We start from the raw sequence: 15,516 nt of genomic DNA on the forward strand, positions 1-15,516 counted from the left end.
CGGCCATTTATCAACCACCGGAGAATGTTTCTTGAACACCTCGCAAGAATAAATTAAACTTTTGCCATAGCCTGTTGGCAAAACAGCAAATACATGTACATTACAAAGGAATTATTTGAGTGCCATCCTCTGTTCAATTTTTCGAAGAAAAAGTATGAATCATTAATTCTCAATTTCGAAGCCAATTCGAAAGAACACAATTTCTCAGCTGCAGCTACACTGTTTACATCCAGATTACATTAACCCTCTTTTGTCAGTGTTAAACTTCCCAGAGATCCTGTCTAGAAGGAGAGAGTGTTTTGACTGGCTCCCAATGACTTTTGGCCACAATTAATGAGCTCCAACGAACAGTAGCTGAAAAGCTCATTTAAATTTGCTAGCAGTAGGTATAGAGTGCCTCTGAAAGGCAAACAATTCAAGCTAACACCCGAGCAACAACAAAATTTACCATTTTATCAATCAAGGCCTTTAATCAGTATAATCATTGTACAGTTAATTACATAGTATTTCTGCAGTAAACCAATCAAGACGTGCTCAAAGCATGGATCGTTTTTCCCAGTTCCTTGGAAGGGAGATAAGGCTTCACCTTGGCAATCACGCTTAGTCGAAAAAAGTCGTATTTAACCACTGAAAGGACTTGCTCATACAGAACTGTCAAGAATCACACTGAGATTTCTGACAACAAAACAACTACATGGAGCCAAGGTCCAAGAACCAAGGTTATTACGTGAAATGGCGGGATTATGTTTTCAGACAAAATTACTTGCATTCATTAAGATTAAAAAAGTTACGCTTCCCATCCAAGTTTTAAGGTCGCTGAGACAGTTTAACAACGATTTAACAACGCCATTTATTACAGCACAGGTCAATGCCTCGAGTGCTAACATTAATAATTAATTTTCTGTAAACACATATTCCATTCTCACTCAAAACTGCTTTGATGAATCTGATAATAATAGACTTAGGGTTCTTCTTAATCTTCTTTAAACTTTTCAAATACATCAGAGCTATATACAATGGTCTAGAGTTGAAGCAAAAGTAAAGTTGAAGCAATTTTCTCCTTACTTAAACTTAAGTAACTTAACTTAAAGGGGACCTATTATGAAAAACACATTTTTTCTTGCTTTAACATATATAAAGTGGTCTCCCCTCAGCCTGCCAACTCAGAGAAGGAGGAAAGCAACCAAATTCTGCAGTGTCTGTACAGCCGCCTGGATGAGCCGTCCAGTGTGATGTGGCTTCTACGAGCCGTTCAGATTCTGCTCCCGTCGTTACGTAGCGATTTACATAGGTTGGCCTCCGATGCGTGAAAACACGCCCACAACTAACTCCGTTGGCCGGAGCCTCCACCATTTTTTCGTAGCGGTGTATCGCGTCATTCAGGCAGCCAATCAGCACAGTGCCTCATTATCAAAGCCTCCCCGCCCACTCAGAATCCCGCATAGTTAACAAGGTTAGAGAATGGGAAGATAAAGACATGGCTCAGAGGCGGAATTTCTAATTTATTTAGCAAAAACAATCAAAAGCTTGTTTTTAAGACATTCAAGGCCTGTTTAAAATAGGTATTAAATGCAATAATAGGTCCCCTTTAAAACAGAATTGGCAGCTTAGATATAGATAGAGATAGAGAGAAGAGTGAGGTCAGGTTTTCTTTATTTATTTTTCTTTATTCTGTAGACAAGAAGCTGCACAATAGCATACTTGGATGCAGCTGAAATGCAGCCAGATGTTAGACAATGATATGATTACTTGAGTCAATTATATGAAAATAAAACATCTATGAAAAAGGCATAAAAGAAAGAAGTCTAAGAGAGAATTTGAAAAGCACATTTGATGCACAACTTCGGATTAAACAGACGTCACAGACTCAAGTTGCTTGAAAGTAGCTGAACATGAAGAAGATAAAAACAAAATCAATGTGAGCCTGCAGTGGTGAGGGTCTCAGAGAATTAATTTTTTGTACAGAAAATTGATTGAATTGATTTAAAACACAAAAGAAATAAAAGAAACAGACCAAAAGGATGCTGACAACCTCGAATTCCAAAACCCTTCCAACATTTGGATAAATGTTCATCTGTCTGTCATATTGTCATAGACATCTGTCATATTGACAGAGATTTCACTCCAGTATTACATGCGATATATTATGTTGCATAAACACGTCCTCAAAAGGCATCACGATGCACAAAATGAAACTTTTCAAAGACGGATCACATCCTCACTCAGCATTGAAAAGACAGGCTAAGTCATACACATGAATGATAAATCCTGTGTTGTTCGTCTGAGACAGAAACCAAAACCTCCATCAGCCACAGAAATAAAAAAAAAATGTCAGGGATGGAATTTCAAATCTTTCATCAACCATATTTTCTTCATTACAGTTTCAGAGTCAACAGAACGACTTCCGTTCTCTCACATTTTGCATCTACATATTCTTAATAAAAGTCAGTTGTGCTCTTTTATGTGTTGGTTTTAGAAAACATGGTGTTCTGTCTGAGACTGAACGGGCGGGAGACCCTGAAGTGGAACCTGCTTGACAGCCGACAGGAGAGCAAAGCTTCAGGGACTCTGCTCTTGTTCTTCCGACATGACCATAATAAAGCTGCAGTGAGACTGTTCTCTTCAGAAATTACATGTTGTCTCATCTTTAATGTAAAATACCAAAGAACAATATGTCTAAGAACCTATGAATTTAGATAATTTAGGAGAGACCAGACTCTGCTATGGAATCCCAGACATGCTCAACAAATTTAGCAACTTTTTTGACAAACTCTCCTGGGAGAGGGGATCAGTCAAGGACAAAGAGGGACCAACAACAGCATCTGCGAATAAGCAGATTGAAAAGGCACAATGTTGCTTTTGTGATTGGTGACATTGAGAGAGAGAATGAGAAACATCTGGGAACGAAAAAAAAAAAAAGACATTAAGGTCTGCTTTAGTTTTACAAAATAAAAGGTCCCCACCGGATGGACCACACAGATTTTTAAAAGCTGTGAAGATTGTTTTATTTTTAATCAGATTCTGTTTGTTGCAGTTTTTTTGGTTCAAAATCATATTCTAAAGATCGATACATTTTCAGGCAAACGCTGCGGCCTACTATATCAGTCGAACCAATAGCACGCTAAGATACTGACGGAGGGACACCTTTAACCAATCAGATTTAGCAGCTAAGCTAAATCAGCTTCACAGGAATTAGGCTGATGGATGCGACTGAGCACGTTTCTCGACCCCATCGGCAGCACCCCTCGACGTTTGAGGGTAAGTATTAATGTTATTGGAAAAAAATAGTTATGCAAATTGTTTTTGGTACATTTTGTTATAACGTATGACGGCGTTGTTTAGTGTAAAGATAGCGTTAGCTCTTACAGCTAGCGCTCGCTAGGTAGCATCACGCACCATGCAGGTGAAGTGAAGTCGAGATAATATAACGTTATTCACCCTACATAGGGTCCCTACGGATCGGCCCATTGTTACCGATACCCGATCTAGAGTTTTTTTTTTCAATATCGGTGCCAATACAGATACCAAATCAGATCGGTGCATCCCTAATAGTGATGTTTATTTTTCCATACACAAAAACAAAGATCAAAGATTTTCAAAACTTGAAAATCTAAAAACATTTATTCTGAAATTGGAAACTTGAAAAATATAACGGTGTCCAAAAAGCATGAAAAAAAATTACTTATTTGATTTCCCGGCAGATTTTTATGTCAAGACACGCCCTTCCACAAAATTGCCTCAAAAATGTGTCTATATATGCCGCTGAAAAAAAAGTTCCTATTCGGGATAGAAAAGGCAGGTGTCACATCAAAATGTCACACTTTTAATTGGCGTTATTTACTTTTATGAAGGGAAGAATCTGAAGAAATACGGTGAACAGCATTCACACATTATGTTTTATTTTTAGTAAATAATGTACGATAACACCACTTACATCATAATAGTTTAAAAAGGCAAACGTAGCACCAGAAATAAGAATATGCTGCACAAATCCAAGGTTCGCGAAGGTTTGCACTGGCTGGCAGTTCAAATAAAGATGCTGCAGACCCCCCTGAACTACAACAGTCTTTGACTCGAGGCTGCTGGCGGACAAGGTCACATGAACTTTAAAAGAAATTATGTCTTTTTAAATTTGCTGAAGCGATTATGGCTGAAAAAGACTGATGTTTATGTGGAAGGGGCTGTCTCAAACCTCTGGGATGCAGTTCTATAGATTGAGTGTCTTAGTTTGACAGTTTTGTGGTGGTAACTCTTGGTAACCAGCTACACCCCAGACACAGCAAACACCGAAGATGTCATTTGTTTGCTGTGCTTTGGTCGTTGTTATTGCTGCACTCTTGTTTAAAGCCTCCAAGCATACTGAGGGCAGGTGATTTACTGTATGCCATGATGCAATCGTCCTTCCCAAGACTGCCAACACTTCCCTTGCCTCTGATGTGTGTAAGCTGTTATGGCTAAAGCTTGCAGGGTTGGAGACAGATGAAAATAATAAGGTGAAAAATACAAATATATATCTATCTCTGAAAATTCATGCAGCACAATCTTCATGCTTAGGGAAGCACTAGTGAGAGTGTTGAAGCAGTAAGTGTAAATGGAAAAACTGGTCTTTCTGCTCCTTTTGTCATTACTCCTCATGCACTCCACAACCTGTTAAAACTAAATCTCTTCCTCCGATGTGAAGTATCCTTGTCTTCGACAACTACTAAATCCTGTAGAGGCTTGCTCGCATGTCATCTGTCCCAGCTCAGTTTAAAAACAAGGGAAATATAAAAGATGAAAACTACTATGGCTGTAATGCAGTTGAACTTTAGAGTTCTTCAGTTGGAAGATTTTATATATATATATATATATATATATATATATATATATATATATATATATATATATATATATATATATCTGAACGACCAAAAGACATCTATTTTGATGTGATCACAGCTGGGGTCTTACTGATACTGGATCAGGTCAAATTTCTTGAACATTTGGTTTAATTGGGTTCAGGCATGAGAGCAAACTGTCGGAAAGATTGTGAAAACTAAAAACCCTTATTGAATAATATGAGAACAGCCAAAGTGTGGTTGCAATGCACCACAATACAAATCTATTCTTGGACTGTTTCCTCCATATCTGAAGTCATATATTTTCAGGGTATCTAAGGAAACTATGGTTTCTGCTCCCTAAATCTATTCCTGTTGCTGATCCCCAGGGTCTTTTCTAAAAAAGCAAAAGGAACTTTTGAAAGACTTGCTCCTTTCGTTTGCATTGGGTTGAATCTGAAAAATCTGATCTCCCTTAAATTAATTAAATGAATGAAAGAGATTGTATGTCACTCAGCAGCAAATTCACTAAGATGTACAATTGATATAATAAATCTACACACACTCATAAAAATATAAAGACAGGAATAAACAACACCATTTTTGAAAGCCTTTTTGCATATTTTATACAATATTCCAACAAACAGAAATACTGAGAATATTCCAAATGAAACATCTCACCACAGCTTGATTACACAAGTCTGAATCCTCCTCCAAATTATCACTTTGTTGACACACCTATTTGTTACAGCATCAAGTCTTTGTTTCTATTAACGTCATACATCACTCTTTAGAATTTAATCCCAGTCTTCTTTGCTAAAGGTTCAAGTTCATACTGCGAGGTGGTCTCCTGTATACGGTTCTTTTTAACTCATTCCACAGGTTTTCAGAGGGACTGAAGTCTGGCCATTCCAGGACTTTGATTTCCTTTTTTGAAGCCAGTTCTTGACTGATTTCGATGAGTGGGTTGGGTTACTGTCATGTGGGAATGGGAAATTCATCTCTTTTTTTTTTTTTAGCTTTTTGACAGTAGAGACAAGGTTTTAAACCTAAATATTTTGGTCTTTGGAGTCATCTATTTTCCACATCAATCTTGCCAGGTGCCCCTGGCCCAGCAGAAGGAAAGTAGCCCCAAACCATAATGCTACACCTACCATGCTTCACTGTTGGAATGGTATTCCTTGGATGATGCTCCATATTGGTTTTGCAACAAGCATACATTTTAAAATCAAGGCCACAAATTTCAGCCTCAGACACATGTTCCCATGTTGTTTAGGGTGAATGGGTGAATCTGTTGGCATAATTCAGATGGGCTTTCATATTCCTTTTTGTAAGCTAGAACTTCCAATCTCCCTCCAAAAGGGGAATCAGACTGCCATCTTCACCTTTAGGTGGCCATGAATCAGTGGCTAGATCAGTGTCCTCAAAGCCAGAAGGTTGGGATGACCCTATCCCTGTCATGCGTCAATCTGTTCTTGAGGAGGACATTACACCGATGTTCCCATTGGCATATGACTCTAGAAATCAAAGTGTTGCTGTATATAAAGTATCTGAGTAATAGAAGTATAGTGAGTGTGTATCTGTATGAAATTACAAATGACAAACAATATCAGGACATAGATGAGGTTCAAAGCGTGCAAGACCATTTAACACATTCTGTCAGTCAATTTCCCGGATTAATCATGGTTTCAGGATTGCAGCCTGAATAGCATTTTATAGACTCCAGTGGACACATGTAGTCCACGCGTCTGCAACCGGGACGAGCACAAGAGCAAACGAGTAATTAATGTGTGTGAAATCGACTGGGGACTGTGCAACGAAAGTGCACGAGATGGAAAGTATGGTATATGGACGTTTAATAAAAAAAACAAAAAAAAGGGAAAAAACAAAAGTTCCTTCACAGGAATTAATTGTGTGGGTAAAGGGTTTGAAATTTGCCAACTTGCGACAACCCAATTTAATTAGTGATTTGATTTTTAAGGATTAAGGTAACATGTAGACTGCACCTTTATTTTAATTTTTTTTATTTCTTGAGGAAATTTTGTTATCCCCATGGGGGCAATTTGTTTTACTGTCAGTCTTTAACTCTTGCTTTGATTTCATTACTTTAATTAATCTTTTTGAGGGTAGGCAAATAATAAGCTTTGCTTCAGCCTACACCTTTTTCGGTCTAGATGGTATTTGTATATTGGAAATTTTTTGTAATGTTTTTTTGAACAGTGTATTAGTTTTCTTGTTGTCATTTGTATTCTTTTTTTTTAGTGATGTCATGACCAAAATAAACTAAACTAAAACTAAAGGTGCGCAACACAGTTTCATGCCAGCATGTCTTTTTAACACTTAAAAAGAGCTGAAGCATTACTGCTGGTGACGTGCACAGTGAGCAACAGTGGTGGTGCGTTAGAAATCTACACAGTTCAGCAGTTTCAGTCCCTCACTAAACTTTGCAAGTGTCTTTGCAAGAGAAAAAAAATGAAACATAAAGTCACAAACCTAAATTGAAAATGGAATTGAAATCGAACTCCTCATAAGCTTTGTTTTGAAACAATAAACACAGGAACTGACAGATATAATTCTGTTGGAATTGATCCTTTTTTTCTTCTCAGCGATCTAAACTGATGTTTTCTGACCTTTAGATTAATTATCTAAGAGGGGTTACAATACAGAGACATGTGGGAAGAAAAACGGAGGGCAGTGGTGATAAAACACCTTACTGGAACAGAGTCTTGGTAACCTGGTTTCATCACCGAGATCAAAAGCTCTCTCAGCTCCTTCCTGCTCCCTGCCCACCTCACAACCCCTCTGTCTCATCTCCCCAGAGTCCATCTGTTACCAAACCGCTCTCATCCTTCTCTCCCTGTCAACCTTCACTCCCTTTCTCTGTCCATCTCGCCCTTTCTCCATCGTTCCTCTCATTCATCCCTCAGTGTTTGTTGAGGAGCTCATAAAAGTGGTACAACAGCTGTCCAAACACTGATGGCCCCCCTACAGCATGTGTGTGCACGCCGCCACCATCTTTCCATTTGATTTTGTGGTATCTATTATCACAGACCAACATTTTCACTACTGTCTCCATGGCACCAGGGGAAAAAGACAGAGGAGCAGCGTTCTGTGTGGTGAAATGAAGACAAAGGACGACTGCAGGAAGCTGAGGAGATGCCAGAAGATGGGGGCATTAAACAGGAATGAAACGGGCACGGGAGGATAAAAGAGCAAAAATGATGCGATGAGGCCAGAGACCAGTAGTCAACAAGGTTGTGCAAGTTAGTAAGAGAGTCTTTCAGCTGTTAAATAAAATAAAAATGCAACTGCCTTTGAAATGCTAAAAAAATAAATAAACACAAAATGTGCTCCAAGACATTTATTTCCCAGACATGTTTCAGAAATGCAGAAAGCATATTGATTTTAATTAACACTGCTGGGAGCCTGTATTCTTGTTTGAATGCCAAAACACACTGTGAATCCAACATCTAACATAAATGCGGATCCAACAAACGAGATGAAAAATCTGCATGCAAGATGTCCCACTTAGTAGCTGCGAGATGATGCATGCCTGGAACAGTGACATTTGAGGCATGTAGGGCAGATTACACTAAAGCGCTGCATCGTGACCAGCATTTAAAACCAAGCGTTATCATTTTTCATGCTAACAATCAACTCAAGGATTAACAAACTTGACTTATTTTGTCATAGAAATATATGCAGTTTGAGTTGAATTTGTTTCTATTTGCTGATTTATTGTATAATTGTTTATTAAACTACAGTGGTTGGTGACATTACTGGAAACTTGTACTTGTTGTATGTGCTGGAGACTTGTATATTCCAAGAATGTTCGTGGTTTTCAAAAGTTCAGACAGCATGGCGCTACAACAGACATGATTCAGTGGCGTAAATCGATGCGTGGGCTCAGTGGCACATTTGAAAACCAGTGTTAAGGAACGCTCCCCATCCCTGCATTGGCAAGTGCAACTTACAGGTTCACAGTGCTTCAAAAAGAGAAGGAAAAGTAACACTCCTGCAGAAAGGCAGCTCTCTTCTCTGGGTCTGTGCTTATTTAAAATGGACTGAGGTGAAGCGGCGATGGTTCAAAAGCCAGCATTCGTGACATTGGGTGCAACCTGCACATCTGTGAAGGCAATGTTAATGCCGACTGACATGTGCAGGTTTCAGAATAACACCATTCATACAGCATCCAGGCCTCCCACCCATAGAAAACAGTTGCTGCACGACTACACAACAACATGCATTAGTTCATACAGTATTTCATGCTGCTCTACATGTGTTGTAACACTTTGTGACCAATGCATTGTTTTCACGCAGAATTACAGTTTTGGATTTACTTCCTCAGTACTCTGCAATCAATGATTTCCAGAAAACAGACTATATATTTACATAGTGAAGCAGTTGAGGGCTGTGACCGAGGTGCTACCTCTGCAGATGTTGATATCCTTGATATCCTACAACCAGTGATGCCATCCATACTGAGAACAAATGCCTGCTTCAAAAGAGCTTGAGATCTTAGTTGCAAGCAACAAGGGGGAATGGACAATGAAAACGGCAGCCAAAAATAAAAACACAAAAAAAGCAGTGGAGGCAAGTAAAGCTTATTTATCCGGGCCAGAAATAACTATTATTTGAAAATTAGTTTTTAATACCTGAATCTAGTGTGTTGTCTGTCTTTTTCATATTAACTGACACTGCATCGTGTGTCGAGCTAGACCTGCCCAACTCACAGGTCAGGCCTGATGTAAACAGAATAACGCGGTGTGACGGGTCCTGGGTGGGATTTGTTGGTGATGTAACCTGAGTGCAACCCAACAAGGGGAGTTTATTTTTGTTTTGGTTCGTTTTAAAAAAAAAAAAAAAGGAAACGGCTGATCAGAGAAACAGCAGCAGCAGGGGGTCACAGGTATATGTGCAAGCTGAGCAACTGTGGAGACAAGGATGTCCGTGAGCTGCTCAGCCGTAGGGATGAGGATGCCATAAACCTGCAGAAAAAGTCCTCTGAAATTGACCGATGCATTTTCCAAGAGAAACATCACAGCTAATCCAAATTATGTTGCTGCAATCTTGAATGAGCACCTGCAGCGAAGAAGTGCAATATGACAAAGGCGCAGGATGTCTACATCCTTAGAATCACACCAGTCTGACAGCGGACTTCATCTTCAGCCACCGGGGAGTACAAAACACAATAAAACACCTTGCAAGTTCATTGTTCTTCATCCAAGGAAAATAACAGGGTCGAATCTAAAAACGCCAACAGACTCACAGACATGAATGTTTAAATACACCTGTGAAGTTCACCTGGTCTCAGTTCAAATGGGTAACATATCACCTTAGTCGGGATATTTTGGCAAAACAAATAAACGCAAAGGATACCTGCAATATCACTTTTCAAGCAACTGCATTTATATTACCAATTTATTTTAGGCTCACAATTACTCCATCTTTTTTTTTTTAATTACTACATTTCTTTTGATACCAGCTCATGTTTATTAAGATACAGTATATATTTTAAAGTCCACTGTGTACCAATGGTGTAAAGATCAATGAATAAACAGCATCTACAATAATATCGGCCTTCAAACTGTCACTGTGACATTTCTACTCATCGTCTTCTACCTCCCCCTCTTAACTCACGACAAAACTGTGTCATTCATTCATAAGGCCATTTGTAAGCGGAGGCAAATATTGCTGTATTGATACCTCATCATGGCACCAAAAGGAGAGCACAGCTTCGGTGCATCTCAAGGATGTTATCAGCTTTAACGAAACATTGGTGTCTGGCACCACAGGAGTGCGAGTTGGCAGCTATAACATGCCAAAAAACCATTACATTACAGTTTTAGAATGAAGTGCTCTCTAACCATAAACTCTATTAAACTTCAGCCCCATGAAGGCTTTAACTCTGCTGAAAGAAAAAGGGCCATTTTGTTGGTAATTGGATGGCAGCTCTATATTGTAAGAGCACAGCTTGTGTGCCCCATCACTGCTGATCGAGATCTTCTTCCCTCCATGTCAGACTGCAAGTGGAGCGCAGGTACCGTTCGGATGCTCAGGGATTACGACCAGCCGTCTAATTATCATTAACTGAGAGGAAGGAAGGAAAAAAAAAAATCCATTTTAACAGCTATGGGACAGGTTACCACTGTCTGAAGCGAATTAGCATTTTAAACCAAGATAAGTTATTTTCCATCAATACTTTAATCGTCTGAAACCAGTCTTAGTGCCTCCAACAAGAAAATTACAAAGATTACAAAATCCTTGATTAAACACATTTTTGATTCTTTCATTCTTGTGCCTAAACAGTCATCATTTATTAAACTATAGTAAAATATAGGATGGATGGATGGATGGATGGATTTGCATTTTTGAAGTGAGGTTAGTGGTATGCTTGTTATTCCTAAATTAGCTTGTTGTTTTCTGTTTATGATTAGAAATTAAACTGAAAATACAAACATTTAATGACAATCTTGCTTAAGGACAGAGGTCAACATTAGGGATGTCCCGATCAGGTTTTTTTGCCCCCGAGTCCGAGTCCTTTGATTTTGAGGACTTGCCGATACCGAGTCCCGATCCGATACTTTTATAAAACAATAAAAAATGAAGAAAAGAAAAGAAAATTATGCAGGATGACCCTTTTATTATATTTTAACATATGTACTGTAAACTGAGCACATAGGAGGTAGGCAGCTTGAACATTCTTAAGTCAGTATAAAAAAATGTTCTTCACATTAGAAGTAGAACAACTACTCTTACAGTTTGCGACAGCATTGTTCTCCTCGTTCACTCTGAAGTAATTCCACACAACAGACATGATAGCATAGGGCTGCTTCAGCTTCAAAACAAACAGGCGTGCTCTGCGCGCATGCGGTGCTCTCCGCGCATGCGGTGTATGGCTGCCGCTCCGAGCCCACTACTCCACGTGTGTTAACTTTAACTTAACTTTCCCAAACTCGGCCTGTTTGCGCCGTGAGCTCATCTGCGCGGTTGCTACGCGCGGCGGACTCTTTTCAAAGCTAACCGGCTTAGTAAAGACGGGAGGGGATGTTTTCTCCTCGCAAGGCTCTGTGGAGAGCCGAGGAGCCGCTAAGCGCGACACGCGCAGCTGAGCCTTTAGGCTGATTTATGGTCTCGCGTCACACCAACGCAGAGCCTTCAACGTAGGGTCTGGCGTAGGGTGCGCGTCGCCGCGACCCTACACTGTAGACTCTGCGTCGGTGTGACGCGGAACCATAAATCAACGCACACGTGGATGTCGGCGCAAGTGAGTATTTTCACCGGACATTTTGACCGGAGAGATTATAAAATACCGGACTTCGGCATATTTTACCGGACAAAGTCCGGGAATTACCGGACAACGGAAACCCTGATATATATATCCGATTCCTGATCGGCTCATAACGTCCGAGTCCGGATCGAGTCTGCAATCACGTGATCGGCCCCGATTTCCGATCACGTGATCGGATCAACTCTAGTCAACATATGGTCTACAAATTAATCAAATACTTAATTAATTAATAGAAAATAAACATAAAAACAGGAAAAGGAGTGGACTGTTCAAATAGACCAAGCTCCAATTTCATCTCTGTGCGTACTTGGGCCCCATGAAGCACAAAGGTTTAAGTAGATCAAATGATGAGGTATCTAGAGATGTAAAGAATGGACAGAAGGCATGTGGGTGTAAGACTAAAAACCAGCAATGAAAGCAAAATCATCAATTCAGACAACTAAACACGCTCCTGCAGCCCAAGGTGGGCTTTCATAAAATCATCTAACAAAGAAGCCTCCCAGAGGGAGGTGTAGTGGGGGTGGTGGTGTTTATTTGTGTTTTAGACCAAAACCGCTGTGAAAAAAAGGGAGATTTCATTTTATATGTCTGCTCTTTTAATTTGCATCTCACTTCCTCATAATGCATCATTGCCGCTGTGTTGCACAACAACAGAATCTGGCTTTATTAAGAGCGTTAAAAGCTGCAGCCTTGAAATCAGCCAAATAAAACCTCAGACAAACAACACATGGCATATTACAATGTCAGTATTCATTGACTATAAGCCAAAATGCAGAAGCAGTGTGTCTAAAACGAAGGACACCCCAAGTACTTCCACAGGAACCAGGTGCGGCTAATTAAGTGGTATTGATTAGGCCTGTGTTGAAAAGAAAAAAAAAAAAATTCAGATTCTAAATCGATTCTCATATTTTTTTCATTATTACATTTTCACCCGGCTGAATTTTAATCCCAGTAGTCACGTCATTTAATTCACGGTGTGACACTATCAAACTATGAACATGGCATCGAAGAGTAGCGGTAGCGCTAACAAAGCACTCCTTAAAGGCTTAAATCTGGTGCCATTTTGGGTTCAGAAACGGCAACAAGAAAGGGGAGCTGGACAAAAACAAAGTGATTTGCAAGGCATGCCAAACGGAAGGGAAGTATTGCGGTAATTCAACCAATCTCAGGAACCATATCTTGTCTATTGTCTATTTCATGTTAAACTTAAAATAAAAGTGCTTTTGTATTCAACAATAACAGCTTTTGGGTGAATTTTGAATGTCATATTTTTTATAATGCACCAGATTAGTGTCCTAATAGCAGGGCACTGCTGCAGATACAGACACCTCTGGCATCCTCTGTTTGCTGCCCTGGATCTGCTGGTAATTCTGCCCCACGATGTTTCTGAAAGCAATTGTATCACCATTCTGGGAGGTGATTGGTCCTTACAGCCATAATAAGCTGCCAATACTTGCTGTTGAATCTTAATATAATACTAGTATTCATATGTTGCATAACTACACTGTCATATAATTCAGGTAAGAGCTCCAAAAACATTTTTAATAACACTAACCCAAATCGATATCGAATCAAATGGTGATAATCGATTCTGAATCTTAAGAATCGGAATCGATTATTGACATTTGAATCGATACCCAGCCCTAGTATTGATAAAGTGATCATCAGCTGCTGTGAACATGGTCATAAAAGATGTTCTGGCAGTTTGCTCCTCTGGAACATTCAAGTCTGTGGTAACACAATGCTAAGAAGCAAAGACATCAGCAATTATCTTAGAGGAGCAATTGTTGCTGTCTGTTAATCTGGGAGGGACTCTGTTATTGTGCTGTGTGTGATTTTTGACGAAACAGGAAAACATTCAAGAGAGTTGCCAATCCTGCAGGAGAAGATTTCAATTTTAGACAATAATCTAAAGATTATTGGAGAAATGAGGGGGAAGGGGGGGAAACAAAACAAACAATGCAGCTTGAAACATTCGGCCAAAGTGTGGTGACGGGTCTAGCAAAACCCCAACATGGCACTGAGGGAAAAACACCTGATGCAAACTGTGAAGCACGGTGATGGAGGAGAGATGATTTGGGCTTCTTTGGCAGCCATAACCTGTGGTGGGTGACTGGAGACTCTCAGGAACTGGGATTCAAACCCTGCTCTGAGTAGGATTCAGCCATGTTGGGGAAGTTGAACAAAATGTGCAACATGAAGATAACAAAGATTTTAATGATAATTGGAGGACATGGTCCTGTGACTCCCAAACTGGAGGACTGCCTCCAGCAGATTCTGGGTCCAACATCGGAGACGTCTGTCCGGAAGAGCACAGGATAAAAGCTAAATGACAGTAGAAGCAGTAGTAGGTTGAGAAAAAGCTAGGAAATGGCATAGCACTCAAGGTTCATAATCTCTGATGAAAGACACCAGCTTCACCCAAGGATGACAAGCAAGCTGTTTATATCTACATGTGTGTGTGTGTGTGTGTGTGTGTGTGTGTGTGTGTGTGTGTGTGTGTGTGTGTGTGTGTGTGTGTGTCGCATCATTCCTTGCTTTGAATCTTTTTGTCATCTTGTATGAGTGTACATAACAGCAATGTCATCTGTTCCCTCATACGTAATCTGTATCATGGGCCGTTAAAGTCTGACTGCAGCAGCTTAAGGCAACAGCTGTCTCTCTCTCTCTGCTCTGACTGTAGAGGCAGCATCACATTTCCATCCCTCCCTGTCGATGCCTCATCGCTCTTCAGCTAAACCCAGATCAGATACAGACAAAAAAAGGTTTGGGTTCTCAATAACTACTTTCCTTAAATTCTGAAAGGGAACTCAAAAGTAAAAATACTGATATTTCTAGGAAATGTATTAACAATTGAGACGGGGCGGGCTGGTCGCGGTGCCCGGGTCCTGGCGGGGCTCGCCGTGCAGCCTGGGGGGCTATATGGCGGTGCTGGACCCCCTCGGGGAGGGGGAAACGGTGAGTGAATGAGTGTCCTTGTCTTTGTCGGTGAGTGTGGGTATGAAAGGGTGTGTGTGTTACCAGCATGGTATTAACCATTAATATATATGCAGACAAGGTGTTAAAAAAAAAAAAAAAAAAAAAAGCAACAGCAAGTGAGAAAGCAAGGGCAGGAGAGGTGCTGTAAACTTTCAACAACACATATGCTTTTTGTTTGTTTCTATGTGCACTGAATAAATAATAGCACAAACAGCTTCATCATTTGTTTCTCCCCTCGGATTCTGGATCCTGTCACTGCAAGAGCATGAATTTTGGCCTTTGATTGTATTGTATTGCGTATCAGTTCAGAAACTCTTGAGACAACCAGATGACTACTAAAACAGGAGAAAAGCAGCCACGATTGCATTACTAGAATATAATCTAAGATTAGAAAATGCCAACATAAATACTGCAGTTAAGATCACAAGG

The 15,516-nt window shown here is 40.0% G+C and overlaps 1 protein-coding gene across 3 annotated transcripts in view; it reads right to left on the reverse strand.

Annotated features, from left to right (window-relative positions):
• LOC133419214 (zinc transporter ZIP11-like) overlaps positions 1-15,516 on the reverse strand; it is a 191,287-nt gene that overhangs the window by 127,924 nt on the left and 47,847 nt on the right. The gene's annotated exons all lie outside the window — the stretch shown is intronic.

This window comes from Cololabis saira, chromosome 19, assembly GCF_033807715.1.
Source record: "Cololabis saira isolate AMF1-May2022 chromosome 19, fColSai1.1, whole genome shotgun sequence".
NCBI classification, from domain to species: domain Eukaryota; kingdom Metazoa; phylum Chordata; class Actinopteri; order Beloniformes; family Belonidae; genus Cololabis; species Cololabis saira.